The sequence below is a fragment of the Macaca fascicularis genome, chromosome 16 (assembly GCF_037993035.2).
Source record: "Macaca fascicularis isolate 582-1 chromosome 16, T2T-MFA8v1.1".
Taxonomy (NCBI): Eukaryota; Metazoa; Chordata; class Mammalia; order Primates; family Cercopithecidae; genus Macaca; species Macaca fascicularis.
Window position 1 is genome coordinate 80,127,819 of NC_088390.1, and position 17,089 is coordinate 80,144,907.

Below are 17,089 nucleotides of genomic sequence, written 5' to 3' on the forward strand. Positions count from 1 at the left end.
CCTCATGGTGCCATTTGCCCCAACTCCCAGGAGGGGGCAGTTAGGAGACGGTTTCCTCCCAACTTCCCAGGTGGCTTTAGGATGTCAACTTGGGTCTTGGCCTGGAGCCCTTAGGGTTCTTTCATGTTTCTCTTGACTTGCTAAGTGTGCTTTCCATCCGCTGGATATGGAATGCATCAAAACAATCATTGTTATTTCAACCATGGCCTCCTCTGAAAACGCTTTTTCTTGGATATAACACCTCTGTCTCAAGACAGTTATTGCCATTCCAATGTGTTATGCTGCGATTTCATCCTCAGAGGGAGTTGCCACGCTCGGAAAGCAAACAGACTCTTCCCACATCTCGGCATAGAGCAACCCTGTCCTTCCAGTTTGTTCTTCGGGCCACACATCTATGAGCCAGGACAGATGCATCTCTTTCTCCCACACTCCACATTCCATCTATTGGGAAACCCTGCCGGCTCTACTTCAAACTGTCCAGAATCCCACATAATTCTTCCCCATTTCAACTGCTTTTCCCTGGCTCCAGCTGGGACTCCTGCCCCATCCTGACCCTGGCAGCCCACGCTCAGCACGGCAGCCAGGGTGAGCCACTCACAGCTCAAACCCTTTAGACCTCCTCCTTTTCCGAGAATAAGAATCGAGTCTGCATCATGGCCTCAGGGCCCCTCGCAATGTGGCCTGAGTGACCGCTCTGACCACGCCTCCCCCAGCTACCCACGCTGCCCACCCCACAGCAGTCACACTGGTTGCCTGGCCCTATGACCAAATAACCCAGGCACTCTCCTGCCTCAGGACCTTTGCACTGGCTGTTCCTTCTGCCTGGAAGTCTTGTCCCACAGAGACCTGCATGACTGACTCCGTTACTGCGTTGAAATTCTTATTTCAAGGTATAAGGCAGCATTGTGCAGAGGATAAGAGCACAGATGGGAGCCCCAGAGCCTGGCCTCGAGGGCCTTTGCTGACACTTACTGACCACCTGACACTGCAAATGGTATTTCACCTCTCCCTGCCTCTGTTTTCTTCTCTGTAAAATGGGGAAATAATCACATTAATTTGTACTGTTATAATGAGGAGTAAACAATTTAATATTTGTAAAGGACTTATAGCCAGAATGCATGTGAAATAAGTGACTACTAAAGGAATAAATCAAATGAGCTGACATCAGTCACCCTATTTAAACATGCTGGACAGGGCCAGGTGCATTGGTTCATGCCTGTAATCCCAGCACTTTGGGAGGCCAAGGTGGGTGGATCACTCGAGGTCAGGAGTTCGAGACCAGCCTGGCCAACATGGTGAAACCCTGTCTCTACTAAAAATATAAAAATGAGCTGGACTTGGTGGTGCATGCCTGTAGTCCCAGCTACTTGGGAGGTTGAGGCAGGAGACTCGCTTGAGCCCAGGAGGCAGAGGTTGCAGTGAGCTGGGATGGCACCACTGCAATCCAGCCTGGGTGATAGAGCGAGACTCTGTCTCAAAAGAAAAGAAAAGAAAAGAAAACCAAACATGCCTCTGGCTTCTCACCTCCATCCTACACTCCCAATCTTTCTCCTCTCCCGTGCTTTTGCTTGTATTCCATTGTATGTATCCCCTCTTACTACATAATTTACTCTTTTGCTTGCTATTTACTGTCTCCCCCAACCAGAATTGCTAGAATACAAGCTCTATGAGGGCAGAAATCTGTGTTTTGCTCACTGTGGTACCCACATGCTTACACAGTTCTTGGCCTATAAGAGTTGTTTAGCAACTTTATATCCCCTCACCTCCACATCAGAACTTTTTGCTTAAAAAGTGTGTGTTAAGGAAAATATGTAGAAAGACTCCCATTATAGAAGCCAGGCATGGTGGAGGCACCATACTGAACACGAGAGAATTAAGTGAAATCTGCGTCTTGGGGTAGATTCTTCCAGAAGGTAGCCTGAGATATGGTGTATTCGTTTTCTTTTTTTTTTTCTTTTATTAATTTACTAAAAACTATATGAAAAAGAATGAGATGGGCTCTTGCTATTTTGCCCAGGCTGATCTTGAATTCCTGAGCTCAAATGATCCTCCCACCTCAGCCTCCCCAAGTGCTGGGATTACAGGCGTGAGCCATTGCGCCTGGCCAGATAAGGTGTCTTAGTTTTCTATTGCCACTGCAACACAATATGACTTAGTGGCTTAAAACATCACAAATGTATTGTCTTACAGTTCTGGAGGTCAGAAGTTTAAAGTGGGTGTTTCAAGGGGCTGAGCTCCATCAGATGTCAGCAGAGCTTTGTGCCTTTCTGGATTCCTCCAGGAAGAAGCCACTCCTTGCCTTTTCGAGTTTCCACTGGCTGCCTGCATTCCTTGGCTTATGGCCCCTTCCACCAGCAACCGCCTCACTCAGGTCTCTGCTTCCTTCATTGAGTCTCCTCTCTCACTCTGACCCTTGCCTTCCTCTTGTAAAAACCTTGGTGATTACATTAGACCCACCTGGATAATGATAGGACACTCTCCCTGGGTAATACAGGATACTCTCCCTGTTTTAAAGTCACATCTGCAAACCAAAACTTGTGTATTTAGAAAAAAAAAGTTAGGCCAGGCACAGTGGCTCATGGCTATAATGCCGAGACTTTGGGAGGTCAAAACAGGTGGATCACCTGAGGTCAGGAGTTCCAGACCAGGTTGGACAACATGGCAAAACCCTGTCTCTGCTAAAAATACAAAACTTATCCTGGCATGGTGGTGGGCACCTGTAATCCCAGCTACTTGGGAGGCTGAGGCAGGAGAATTGATTGAACCCAGGAGGTGGAGTTTGCAGTGAGCCGAGATCACACCACTGAACTCTAGCCTGGGGAACAGAGTGAGACTCCATCTCAAAAAAAGAAAAAAAAAGGAAAAAAAGTTAAACAATTCTTAGTATAAAAAGTAGCCTGATATCCCCAACATAAAAAATCTGAATAATGTGTATCTAGATAAATTGATCTTGTTTATGTTAAAATTCATATACACATACATATACACATACATATTTGTGTACATTTGTATACAAAATACATATACATTATACATACATTTCTGGAGACTATATACCAAATGATTAATAGGAGTCAATGGCGGGGTACAGCTTTCATGTCTACATAATTTGAATTTATTTTTCAGTATAATTAGCATTTATTTCTACATGGGGAATGTCTTATTTTTGTACTTCAAAAAGCTTTTAAAATGAAAAATTTAAACTAGATAGGGGCTGGGCATAGTGGCTCATACCTATAATCCCAGCACTTTGGGAGGCTGAGGCAAGGCAGATCACTTGAGCTCAGGAGCTCAAGGCCGGCTTGGGCAACATGGCAAGACACTGTCTCTACAAAAATTACAAAAATTAACTAGGTGTGGTGGCATGCACCTGTGGTCCCAGCTACTGGGGAGGCTGAGGTGGGAGGACTGCTTGATCCTGGGAGGTCAAGGCTGCAGTGGGCTGAGATCATGCCACTGCACACCAGCCTGGGGGACGGAGTCTTGCTGACTCTGTCTCAAAAATACAATAAAAATAAACAGAGAGGATAAAGGCACATCATGGGAAACAGGGAGAATACAGACATGTATAAAGAAAGCAATCTTTGGTATGTTTCTTTCCAGTCTTCCATCAACATATGACATGGGCTTGTGCTAAATATGTAATTTTAAACCCTAAATTTTTTAACTTAATTTTATATCACGAGCATTTTCCATGTCATTAACGATTCTTTGCCCATATGTTTTTAATGGCTGTATAATGTTCCTTCACAGATATGTCATTATTTATTTATCCATCCATTCCATCCACCATCAACTTTCCTCCCACCCTCCCTCCTCATCCCCCATTAATACCCTAACTACTTAGATGAGAAATGGTGGCTCTCACAGTCCCTGGTGAATGAATGTATGTCTGGAGCATTCTGGAGAATATCAAAGTCAGGAGTTCATTCATATAAAGAGGGCACAGACGAAAGCAAATCAATATCTCCATGACGCATCTTCCTTCAAGGAGCAGAAGCCCTTAGCATTGTGTTTCAGGGAGTAAGGTGACCTGCCTTGAGCTCTCTGCATCATCTCACTTGGTTCTCCATGTCCCCTGGCTTTTTCCTGGCAGGTGCCCTGAACAAAACTACCTAAACTATAAGCTCATGAATAAATAAGTTTGGGATAAAAATAAGGCTGGGATACAAGCTTAGTAATCTTCCAAAAATAGACCTCCCTAGGACTTGCTGCCTGTCCTTTGTTTTTATTTTTTTATTTTTTGTTTTTGAGACAGCCTTGCTCTGTTCCCCAGGCTGGAGTGCAGTGGCACAATCTCAGCTCAGTGCAACCTCCACCTCCCAGGTTCAAGCAATTCTCCTGTCTCAGCCTCCTGAGTAGCTGGGATTACAGGTGCGTGCCACCACGCCTGGCTAATTTTTGTATATATATGTATTTTTTTAAAGCAGAGATGGGGTTTTGCCATGTTGGCCAGGCTAGTCTTGAACTCCTGACCTCAGGTGATGCTCCCACCTCGGCCTCCCAGAGTGCTGGGATTACAGGTGTGAGCCACCGCGCCTGGCTGCTGCCTGTCCTTTTGTGTGAAAAGGCACCATTTTGGCTATCAAAGACGGTTTGTGGGTTGGACAAGAAATGTAGGGGAGTCAATGGATAGGAAGAGAAAGCGGGAGCCTCATCATTTTAACGGGATTTCTAACCAAAATAACAACACCTCTCTTCAGCTGCCCTTGTGGACAAGGGAGGGAGGGGTCAGGAGGCTGAGGAGGAACAGCCAGGATAGCCTCTCCTGCGGCATGGCGTCTTCCATCCACTTGGTGACTGTGACGACGTAGTTCTGGTTGCACAGGAAGCTCACTGACCTGTTCTGGTTTGGTATCAATACAATAACAGAGGTAACCTTAAAATAGTTTTTCCACCTTTGGAATAAAATATTTTGCATTGAACAGAATCTAGGAGAAGAGGTTAATTGAAAGTTGACTCACAGTCTTAGATTTATAGAAAAGAGGGTCAGATGGAGTCCTTTTGCAGGAGTTATTTACCTCAAAGCTTTAACCTCTCTACCCTGTGGATTAAGCTGCTCAAGGCTGAGCCCTGCCCTGGCTCAGTCCTGGTACCCAGGAAACGTGACCCTTGGTCTTACCCACACAGAGTTATAATCTATGAGTATATCATGAAAAAGGAATTCAGTCCAATATTTTGGAGACTCCTACTTTGACATCCCCTCCTTCCCTGGGCAGGGAAGATGATCTTTTCAGCAACGGGATCCACTGGAGTTTTAGAATTTGATTGGGTTCAACTAAAAACAAAACAACGCCAGCCATTGTTCTGGGAACTATGTATACAAAGATAAGTAAGACTCTGTGTGATCATAGGGGTCTCAGTCTAGAAGGAAAACAGATGTGAAAATAATCACAGTGGGGGTGTGAGCATTGGTGAAAGAACACCAATGTTCTTTCATTTGCTCATTCATTCGTTTGGCAAATGTTCATTGTCTACTGTGTGCCAGGCACCTTGCTAGTGTCAGGGAGATGCCATGTCCCATGACAGATACAGCCCTTGCCATCATGAAGCTTATGGTGAGCAAGATAGACATTGAGCAAATAACATAATACATCTTTGATTTGCATTTGTGACAGAGGTGTTGAAAGAAGTACAGGAAGCTATGAGAGTTTAATGTCAGATAACTTGTGAGCTTAGATAATTCCCCGAAGTCGGCTTCCCCACAACTGAGGGGGCTGTCCTCTCCTCAGCCTGATGTGTGCAACAGCCTCCTCCTCCACCAGATTCTGACCTTGGACCTCGCTGATTCCCCAGGTCCAGGCTGTCTGCCTCTGGAGTGCAGCTTGCTACACCTGCAGAGCAAGCCCAGGGCACCTCTATCTGATGCACGGCTGAAACGTCTGGGCTTGGCAGGATAGGAAGACACAGGGAACAGGGCTCCAGACTGGACACCGGTCCTCCATCCAGCTCTGTCACAAAGTGACCATGTGTCTGGATTCCCCCTACACACCCTGTTCCCTCCAGTCCCCGGGCTCTCCCTACCCACCTCTGCTTGCCCCCACATCCTCTGCATATTATGAGGAAGCACCACCCACAGCCTCTGGAACCAGGAGGCTTGGCTTCAGATCCTACCAACTTGGGCACATCACTTTACCTGTGTGTGCCTCAGTTTCCTGCTCTATAAAATGGGCACAACACCAGCACCTAACACTCAGGGTAGTCGTGACGATTAAGTGTGTTAATGCAAGAGCAACTCACACGTGGGCCCGTGGTACATGCCATGTAAGTGCCAGCTGCTCTGATCACTACGTGTATCATCTTCCCACCAAATCGATGTGACTTTAAAGGAAGGGCACAGAGACTCATGCCGTATTACCTGTAACATTTAGCTTCCACACCCTTGGTTCTCAAACTTGAGCACGCAACAGCGTCACCTGGAGGGCTTGTTGGAGCACAGTTGGCTGGGCCCTTCCAGAGCTTCTGATTATGCAGGTCTGGGGCACGGCCTGAGAATGTGCATTTCTAAAAGTTCCCAGATGCTGCTGCTGGTCCAGGGACCACACTTTGAGAACCACTGCACTAACTACTCAGATTTTATTGGTGTCCATCTAGAAATGAACACGAATTTGAGCACCTACAATGTGCCCACCACTGTATTAGGAGCGTTCACATATTTCATTTTATTTTCACCACAAAGCAGCAAAATGGGCCTCATTCCACCCATTTTCCACCGAAGTTACCTACGCTCAGAGAAGCTATGTGACTCTCCTGAAGTCCTGTGACTTGAACTCTGACCTCTGGGTGTCAGTTTCAGTTGTCTACTTTTCCATTGCTTTTTGAACCCAGTTTTGGGATAGAAACAGTACCAGGGGAGCCTGCAGAGGAGGAAGGAGCCCTTGGGAAAAGGTGTCTCCCAGGTGATCAGAAGTCTGCACGTGTCTGATGTTTACTGCGGAGATGCCAGAAATCCACTGAATTAGGAGGCCCAGAGAGGCTGCACCTTCAGCCATGGCTCCTGCCCAGTACGTGGCTCTCTAGGGCCACAAAGAGGACACCCAGAGCTCAGTCTGGGCAGCTCCCTATGGCTCGTGAGTGGCACCCCCATGGTTTGAGACCTTCATCCCAGCAGAATGAGCTGGGCTGTCTCCACCTCTTCTCATTCCCCGCTCTTTCTCCCACAGCCTGGAAAACAGGTGCTGCCCATTAACAGGGGAACAGTGCCAATCAGGAGGAAACACTTGGCATTAAGCCCTTGATACACGCTACAATTTTGACAAATAAGACACAAAAGCAGGAGGTGCCAGGAGCCCCAGAGTTCAGGCCTAGCTGCTGGCATGAATGAAGGAGGGCAGGAGTGGAGGCTTTGGTTGAGAGGAGCTGGGCACGGGGAAGGGGAGCTGGGAGGGGGCCCACCAGGTGCCATTCCTCATAGCCTTTCATCTGCCTGGGAGCCTGGAGATAGACGCTGCATGAGCCAAGCCTGAGCCGGCAGAACTGTTGGCCTGGAGAGAGGATGCAGAGCTCTGGTGAACCCCAACCTTACCGCCACTTCTTAACCTCACTGCAGGGTTCCGAGACTCTCCCCAGCCCACATGCTGAGAGCCTCCAGGATGCTGATTTGCATGTGATTTGCATGCTGGGTCTGAGGTTCCCGCTTCTCCTCCCTTCCCCTTTGTCTACAGTTCCTTTCTCAGCAGGTTGACAACTAACCTGGGAGAAAGGGGTGGCTTCCTCTCCTATGCTGGGGACTTGTGACCCCCCATGTACGGTACAGCGAGGCTGAGGGAGCAGAGGGAAGAGGTGACAGGACCACAACTCTATAGGGTGACTCCTTTAAGGGATTTCAATGTCTGTGAGGAAGGATACTCAGCTGTGCCCTGGGGATCTGGTTAAAATGCAGATTCCAACTCCTCAGGTCTGGAGTAAGACCCAGATCTAGCATTCTTAACAAGATCCCAAGTGATGCTGCCTCCCAGGCTACACTTGAGTAGCAAGGGTGTAGGGCCGTGGGTGTGTCAGAATCCCCTGGGGGGCTTCCATACCGACACTGGGTTCCACCCCAGATATTTCGATGCACTGGTCCAGCCTTGTGCATCAGGAGATTCTAACATGCGGCTTGGGCTGCACTGTGGGACACCTGTATCCGTGTGTAGAACAAAGTGATTGTAATGACGCTGACCCCCTGTGAGAAGAAGCGATGGAAAACTCATTAGAGGATAAACACTGGCTGTTCATTCAGCCGTTAGAAAACTAGACCACCAAAGGAGATGCCCTCACTCCTCGCACTCCACGCAAGCTGCAGGTCGTTTACCAGACAGCAGGAACAGGCCACTGGACTGTCAGTTCCAGGAGGAAGGGTCACAATGGCTTTGTTCACGGATACACCTAGTGCCCAGCATCTGCAGCATGGTAGGGGTGGGATGGGGGGATGATGGACAGGGGGACCCCAGGAATGGATGTTGGCCAGTGAGGGGGAGAGCACCCCATCCTCATCTCCAGCCTGCCGTATTTCCCATCAGGAGGGGATCTTTTCTGTGACGCCAGAAGGGATTTGGGAGGACTTTTTCCTTGTGAAAAACATTGTCACACCCTCGTTAATCAAGCTTTCTTCCTTGGCAGAGAGGATGGAGAGGAAGAGGAAACTTTCATTCCACAGAAGGGCATCTGCCAATTTCCCACTTGGGGAGGAGATTGAAATAGCTTTTTCAGATCCTCCAGTTAAGCTGACACATGTGGACCCTTCAATCCTCCACTGGGTTCCCTCCCAGGAGCAGTTATCTCGGCTCCAGCAGAACGGCTCTATCTCACCACAGCCTGCCAGCTGTCTCACTTCACAATAGAGAGAGACTCGGGCCCCAAATACAGTTCTGGTGCAAATAGCATCAGAGAAGCAGACCCTGGAGCACTGGGGAGGAGAGGGAAGGGGAGGGGAGGGCGACCAGGTCAGCTGGGCCAGCCTTCACATGGTCAGCCAGTGCCTGGGAGCTGCGAAGTCTGGGGGGGACACGTGGAGCTGCAGGCCAGGGCTGAGAGCGATCTGAAGATGACACAGCTAAAAAAGCATCACTTTAAGGTGAGAAAGGTAAATGCCACTTCTGGGCCGGCACCGTTCCCCAGGCTGGGAATGAGATAATGAATTATTACCCAAGGAAATGAAACTGCTAATAAATTCAAAAGCAAAGCTAGGGGAGGTTAAACTCCATTTTTAAAAAAGAGCTGGTGATTTATAGAGTGCCCTCTCTCCTTGCCTCCTAGGGCACCAGCAGCTCCCCCTGTCCCTCCCCCTCTTCCCCACCTGCTGGCCCCTGACACTCTAGACATACAGATCCCTCGCCTCCCCGCCAGCTCTCCCCCAGCCTCTGGCTGTTCTTTATTCTCTATCCCCCTTGTAAGCCACTCCCACCCTCAATGGGAAATTAAAGGCTTGATTTGTGCTGAAATTTGGGCCAATTAATTTTGGGAGCTCAGTCCCCAAGGAATGGCTACAAGGAAATCTGTTTTTCTTAGGAGTCCACTTCGACCTTTGAGCCAACAAATTACAAGTAGAACCAGCCCCGAATGGCAATCAGGTTTTGGAGCCTGGCGCGGGCCAGGTGTGGCTCATGCAGTGAGTGACTAATTGACGGGGCCTTTGAGCGGGAACCTGGCCCTCTCCCCATTCGGGGAAGCTCGCTGGCTACAACATTTTCCTTCTCGAGGTGTCTGCTCTAATCTCTAGCAAGCTCCGTTCCTGCAACCCTGGCCCCCTTGGTCTTGGCTCCCCTCCTTCCCTGCCCGAAGCCATCAAGCCCCTGCTGTCCGACCTCATTGCCCGTTTCCGCGGCGACGGCCCTGTGATGTCACTGGTGGCGGCCTGTGAGCCTTCAGGTGGGTAGGATGAGAGCAGCAGGTGCCCAGGAGGAGGGGAGGAACAAAGATCTTGTTTTTGTGCCATCATCCCTGATACATAATGAAAACTCGGGGTGGGGGTGGGGTGGGAATGGAGTGGGAAGATCTGACTCTGCAGCCATCCCTCACTACACCTACTTGGACATCGCCGGGCTCAGCTAGAGAAGGCAGAAACAGTTCCTCCAACCCCTTCCCCAGGCACCTATGCAGAGCCCACACTCCTGCCTGAACAGCTATGATTTTAAAAGCCATCGAGTCACGAAGGGAAGTGTGCCAGTGTGTGCCAGACTCAGTTTCCCCCATGTACCATTTTCCCCAGTCAGCCCTGCACCTTCCAAGAGGTGTGACCCAAGGGCACACCCTGGTCAGCTCAGGCCCCCACATTCCTGCAACAATCAGGCTCCAGGGCTCCCTCATCGCAGCATGGGTTCTGCAGGAAGCCCCAGTGCCAAGTGGCTTTCAGAACTGGCCTCAGCTAGCAACGTGGCTGCTATTTCAGTGACCGACAAAAGCAGCTCCCCCAGCCTCCCTTGGTGTTTGTGGTCCCTTTTGTTCCAGCCAGGCACCAAGAGGAAAATGCAGCATCCATTTGGAAACAAAGGCTCAGGCAGGCTCTCTCCAGTCTGAAAAGCCCACTTTCACTCGAGTTTCAGGTAATTTGCTGTGCAGCCTGAATTCGTTAGACAAATTAGGCTCCCTTGGACTTCAGGTATCTCAATTACCTGGGTGATTTGCATGTTTATGAGTGAAGGGGACTGCACAGTCGCAGAAAGCAAATTTGAAATCCTGACTTTGGGGGCCCTGGAGCCCCTCCACTACCTTTACTCTCCCTACCAGAAAGGAGGAAGGACAGAGCAGCCCCCAGCAAGCGGATCAGGGGATGTCACATAACCACAGGGCAGTCGTCAGGGAGCACAACCCCCTCCCCAGGGCCACGCAGGCCTCACTTTCTCCTTCTGGATCTGCCAGTAAAACAAAGGTAACTGCCTAAGAAGAGCTTCCCAAGGTGGAAGAAGGAAGTGAGAAAATCTATATTATTGATCGTTCATACCTAAGGAAAGGAGGAAAGAGGATTCCCATAGCCCAGCTGGGAGGTGAAGAGTTAATCCTATAATCTAGTCTGCCAGGGAGCAAGGCAAGGACTGGAGCTATTTTCAACCCGAAGTGTGCACGCAGAATGCCTGATGCTTGGGGGGAGGAGCTGGAAAGCCTGAGACCATTTGAAAGCATTAATCGAGTGCCCAGGGTATATAGAGCCTAATCTCAGGCCATGCTGGAATTCCGAAGGACAAGGGGGCTCTCTCCTATCTTCTGTTAGAGCATGGACCACCTTCCCCCACTTTCAATTTCTTCTCTGTGCCCACTCCCCCTCCCCAGGCCACAGCTCCTTCCTGGGCTCCGTGAAGTACCTACAGATGCCTGATGACCTTTTTAAGAGCTGGCCCAATTACTCAGCTGAAACAGCTTAAGCATTGCAAAGTCACACATGCAGACTCTGCTAGTTGTCTGAGTAAGAGCTCGAGAGCTGGGCCCTGGCTGTATATTGGACTCACCTGGAGAATGTTTTAAATAATTGGAGTCTGAGTCCCACCTCCAGAGAGTATGATTTAATTGGTATTGGATGCAGTAGCCTTTTTTAAAAGCTCCTCTGGTGATTTAAACGTGCCACAAAGCCTGAGAGCCCCTGAGCTGGAGGATTTGGGATTTTTGAATTAGTGATGAGTCGTTGGGCTGAAACTGCTCAAGTTTGATGGGATCAAGACAGGCTTAGATTCTATGCACCAGGTGGGCTGCTGTCTTGAAACAAAATAGTGATGCAAGGTTTTCATATGAGTGTGATTGTAACGGATCTACATGAGAATTGGTTTGAGTATAGATTTGCCTGGAGTAAAGTCTTCACTAAGCCGGCATTAGTTGAGGGGAGAGGTGGCAGGAAGAAGTAATCAATATTTCTTATCTGTTGTGTGCCAGGAACTGTACTTGGAAGACTATACTGATATTTCATTTATTCTTTCCAACCACATGGCAAATGAGCATTACTCCTATTTTACAGATGAGGAAACTGAGACTCAAATTTTGCCTGAGATTATATAGCTATTGAGTATTGGGAGACAATTTTCTGAGGGCCCCTCACATTTCTGTGTGTCTTGCAAACAGAGACACTGACTGCCTTTGTCTGAACTATCCTTATAAGGATGCTTGCATGGTGAACAGCTTTGGAGAATACAGTATCTTCCTCTAGAGCAAAGGGTAGGCATGCTGACTGTCCATTATAAAAGATTCCGATTCCTTAAGCTCAGGATTCCTCTTTTGGAACACATTCCACTGTGTGAGCAGGTATTGCCTAGAGCCCTCTTTGTGCTGCCTTATGGAAACCATGGCTTGGAGAATTGGCACAAAACAATAACACTCTAGCTGCTACTATTGTGTAATAAACTGTCCTTTGTCTCTGATCCGTGAGTCTCATGTCTTCTACCAGCATCCGTGAAACTGTGGCAGGCCAGGCTAACTTGTTAACTTGCAAATGGGGCAAGGTTTCAGACCCCACACAGTTCTTGACAATGTAATCTAAATCTGTTTTCCTCTAAAACCTGTGCATTTCAGAGATGAGTAAGCAAGAGGAGATATTAAAACACTCTCCATCAATGACCACTTTCCCTCTAGATATAAAATAACATAAATTAGTTCCCTTTATCCTTTTTTGAGATAAACAGATTCAATCTGTATCAAGAGTTAAAAGAAGTATAACATTTGAACACCATGAGGTGCCCTCTGGGTTCCTGGTTCCACGTGATTTTTAGTTCTGAGCTAGCTCCTGTTTCCCCTCAAGGACGTTTCACTGGACCCCATCAACTGGCTCTCGGCCTTGATAAGCAAATCCAGGTCTAGCCTTGCCTCAACACCCATACCCCACTCACTCTGTGGCTGTCAGAAGGCTATTACCCCTTTTACCTACTTATCTTTCAAATGGAAGAGAAATGATCTTTCTTCGGGTGCTAATGCTACCGACCTGCGTGACCCTTCATCTGTGACCATTCCTCTTTGAGATCAGAATTTTCAAAAGATTGATTATAATCACAGAGTCTCATTCTCAATATTTGCAAAAGGCCTTTCCTAACACAATTCTTTAAAACAAGCTAAGTTACTAGGTGAGTTAATTTCGAAAGGATGGCTTCCTTTCAGTGCTAATTAGCTTCTCTTCCGATGGATGAGAAGTTTACACGCAATGGTGATTTCTAGTAGCAGGTTCGCATAATTATCAGCTGTTAATTATTAAAAATTATTAAACATAGTGACTCTTTATGTGCCAGGAACTTTTAAAGGTGCTTTATAAAGTATCCTAAATCTACTCAACAACCATAAAAGTGAAGTATTTTCACTCGAAGAAGCTGAGATTTCAAGGTTAAATGTCTTGTATGCACAGCTAGTAAGGGGCAGAGCTGGAAGCCAAGGTCACGTCTGTCCAGCCCCAAAACCAGACCTTTCTGATAACCAACTGCCCCCCCTTTTTAAAACAGCTTTATTGAGATATAATACACCTACTCTACAATTCACCCATTTAAAATGTACGATTCAATGGGTTTAGTACGTCCTCAGATATGTGCAACCATTGCCACAGTCAATTTTAGAACATTTTCCTCACGCTCAAAAGAAACCCTGTAGACTTTAGTTATCACCCTCCATCACTCCTCCTCCCCAGCCCCAACCAGCTGCCTTTTATAAAGTCTCTTTCTAAAAAAGCCAACGCTTTTTCTTCTCTCTGTATTAAATATTGCAGTATATTCATATTCATTTATAAATGGGTTGCCTTTCCAGGTTACTGAGAGGTTAACAGTTGCCAAAAAAGACACCTGTGCCTTCCCTCTGATATTCCCTGGGGTTAGTTCTTCTCTCCTCCTTCTGCCCAGAAACCACTGAGAAGGGCCTCAGAAGAGCTAAGGGCTGCCCCAGGTGGTTTTGTGGGAGGTGAGTTTGGGTGTGAGTTGGTGATGAAAGGGTTGGGGATCCTAGAAAACTTCTTCCAGCCTGGACTCAAGCCTTGTATCTCATGAACAGGGAAGGGACCATCTCCTTTCAGACACAGCCGATCCTCCTAGAGAAGCCCCTCATTCTTCCTTCTACAGAGGCACCTTGGGGAAAGTTGACTTTGCCCAAGGAAGGCTTTGCCAGAGTGGCCTCGGGTCAGCCAGACTTGGCGAGGACTTTGGTGTGCAGATGTTTTCACTTGGTTTCCCCCAAAAGCTGACCCTGAAGGACACAAGTGCTTGGAGTCTGGATTGGGAGGTACAGGGATCACTGGTGGGGCGGGGTGGGGAGAGCGCTGGGAAGGGACACAAGAAAGGGAAGGTGGCCACTGAAGGGCGGACTCTTGAGTCCACTGCCCCAGCAGGAAACCAGCTCTTACTCTCCAAGTCAACTCTAGGAAATGCTGTAAAACACCCAGCTCAGAGTTACTCCTCCCCCTGTCCAGGGATGCAGACACCGGGTGTGGAAAACACCAACTCCCAGCAGACTCTGGTAGAGGCTCCTCCAAGGGGTGCAAATTCCTTAGCTGTCCTGGCGAGCTACACACATGTGGGCAGAGCAGCCTCTGCAGTTTTAGATAAAGCTCTCAGGCAGAGAAATAGACACTGGTAGTGGGAGGTTGGCTGAGAGCACAAAATGGTCAGGCCTGGGGGATATGGGTGGGGAACAACCAGAGCATCTGCGACAGTCTGGCCCCATCTGAACCCCCGCATGTGCAGGTGCACACACACACACGCACACACACACACACTCTCACACACAGTGGGATAGGAATATGGCTGCAGTAGAGTACCTGCCTCTACCCCTGGGCTCCCCTCTTGCTCTCTGTCCATGGTCAGGGTGCTCCTTTGCACGGTAATGAAGTTCATTAAATGAGGTTTATTAGGAACCAGCTAGTAAAGGTCTATGTCTTTTCCACCGAAGCTGGAGAATTTCCCACTAAGCTTCGTGAAATGCTTGAAACCCCAGAAGAGATCCCTTGGGGATGGGAGTTGCTCCAGGACGGAAGAAGCAGTAAGCTCCACCCACCCCTCTGGGGACACATGGGAGGCCTTGGATGTACAAAGCTTGTTAGAGAGCTGGCTTTCTTTTGAGCTGCAGCCTGACCAGCCTCCTCTGCACAGGCCCTAGAGGCTCAGGGGCTGCAGGGCAGCCTGGAAGTGCTGTCCATGCCCAAGGGTCTGAGCTAGGAAGGCCAATCACCTTCCTTGGTTCAACATCTGAAAGGTGAGAGCACCTGGGGCTCCTCTCTTTCAGGAATGGGATGGAATAGAACTCTTGAGTTCTGGGCAGCCCAAGGCCATGTCTACTTCATTGCTACTTGGCAGAATATCCATTCATTCACTTCTTCACTCATTCATTCATCTATTTATTCACTAACTTATTCATTTATTCATGATCTATGAATCAGGGATTACAGCAGTCATGAGACACAGTAACTGGAATATGTAAACCCTTCACCTTCCTTCAGAGGCTTAAGAGCACACAGGAGTCTAAGGTGGTCTAGAATCCCTGGCACACCTCCTCAGCAGCCCCAGCCTCTGGCTCCAGCTCTGTGCACTTGTAAGATCATGTCTTGGCTATGCCAGTGGGCTGTAAACACCATTAGGGGAGGACACAGGTCCTGTTCACCACCACATCCTCATAACCTAGCCTTATCCTTGGCACACAGGAGATAATAAATACCTGCGAATGAATGGATGGATATGTGCCTTTGAGTAAAAGGCTAATTCTTGTACATATTTGTAATGCAATCCTATATGTGTTTGGGTATCAGTACACATGTTTCTGTATGTATATGTCATGAGTTTTGTATGACTATATAGGTGTTGCATCTGTGTGTCATGTGTGTATGTGAAAGAGTTCTTAATAGACATGGGCTTTCTTTCACAATATTTCAAGAGAATGAACATTTTTACTTCCTGGTATCTGACTTTGTAAGTCCAATCTGAATTTTCCACACATGTACAGCTCTCCAGACTTTCAAATATTTATACTCCTATATTTAAAATCTGTGAAATGTCTTTCTCTCACCCCTTATGTGCTTGTACGCTCTCTCCTCTCTCTTCTCTTTCTCTCTCTGCCCTCAGCCCTCCCCTCCACCTCATTTCCTCTTTGTCCCCAGATATAGACATATATAAGGGTGAATACTCCCAAACTGAGTCACACTTTTCACTTCCGAGTTGGAGATATGGAGGGATACACGGGAGCCACCAACCCGGCCTATGACAAATCCCTAATGATAAGCCCAGCCAGGGAGGGGAGCAGCAGCTCTAGGGCCTGTGTCCCAAACCTCTGTGCCCCTTGAAGACAGGACCTGCCCCGGGAGAAGTTTCCTCCGGCTGCAGCAGAGCTTGGAAGGAGGAGGAACTAATTGATGTTTGTCCAGAGCTTCAGAGAAATGCACTGAGTAAACATCAGCATCGCCTGGGCTTAGGCAGCTTAGGGTCTTATCTCTGGGAGGTTATAATGTCATGATGCTGACCAAGAGGAGAGGAATCCCCCCTGAGATAATCTGTGGACCTTCTCCGTCCCACACCCTATGACTGAGCCATGAACCACCTGCCTCTCGGCAACCAGTAGAAAAGACCTCACACCTCTCCGTGCTTTTTTTTCTTTTGAGACAGGGTCTTGCTTGTCACCCAGGCTGGAGTACAATGGTGCCATCATAGCTCACTGCAGCCTCTACCTCCTGGGCTCAAGCAATGCTTCCACCCCAGCCTCCCAAGTAGCTGGGACTACAGGTGCACACCACCACACCCAGCTAATGTTTGTATTTTTTATAGAGATGGGGTTTTGCCATGTTGCCCAGGTTGGTCTTGAACTCCTGAGCTCATGTGATCCACCCGCCTCAGCCTCCTAAAGTCTTGGGATTACAGGCGTGAGCCACCAGGTCTGGCCTCCCTCTGTGCTTCTGTGATTCCCTCTACCCCAAATGCTTCCACTCTGTGTGTCTACCTGCTCATCTTTTGTGATTCAGCTTAAACATCTTTTCCTTTGAGCTCCCAGACTGAGACAGAGTGCCAGCTTCTAAGCTCTGAGAGAAGCCTGCACCAACTTCTATGGCTATGGGAGAAGTTTCTCTGTGGATGACCTATCTAGGTGTCAGGCTATCCTGCTGAGTGTACAGAAGGTACAAACTGCTGTGTTGATCTTTGTAACCAGAGCCCTTGCAGTTGGGCTGAAATGAACT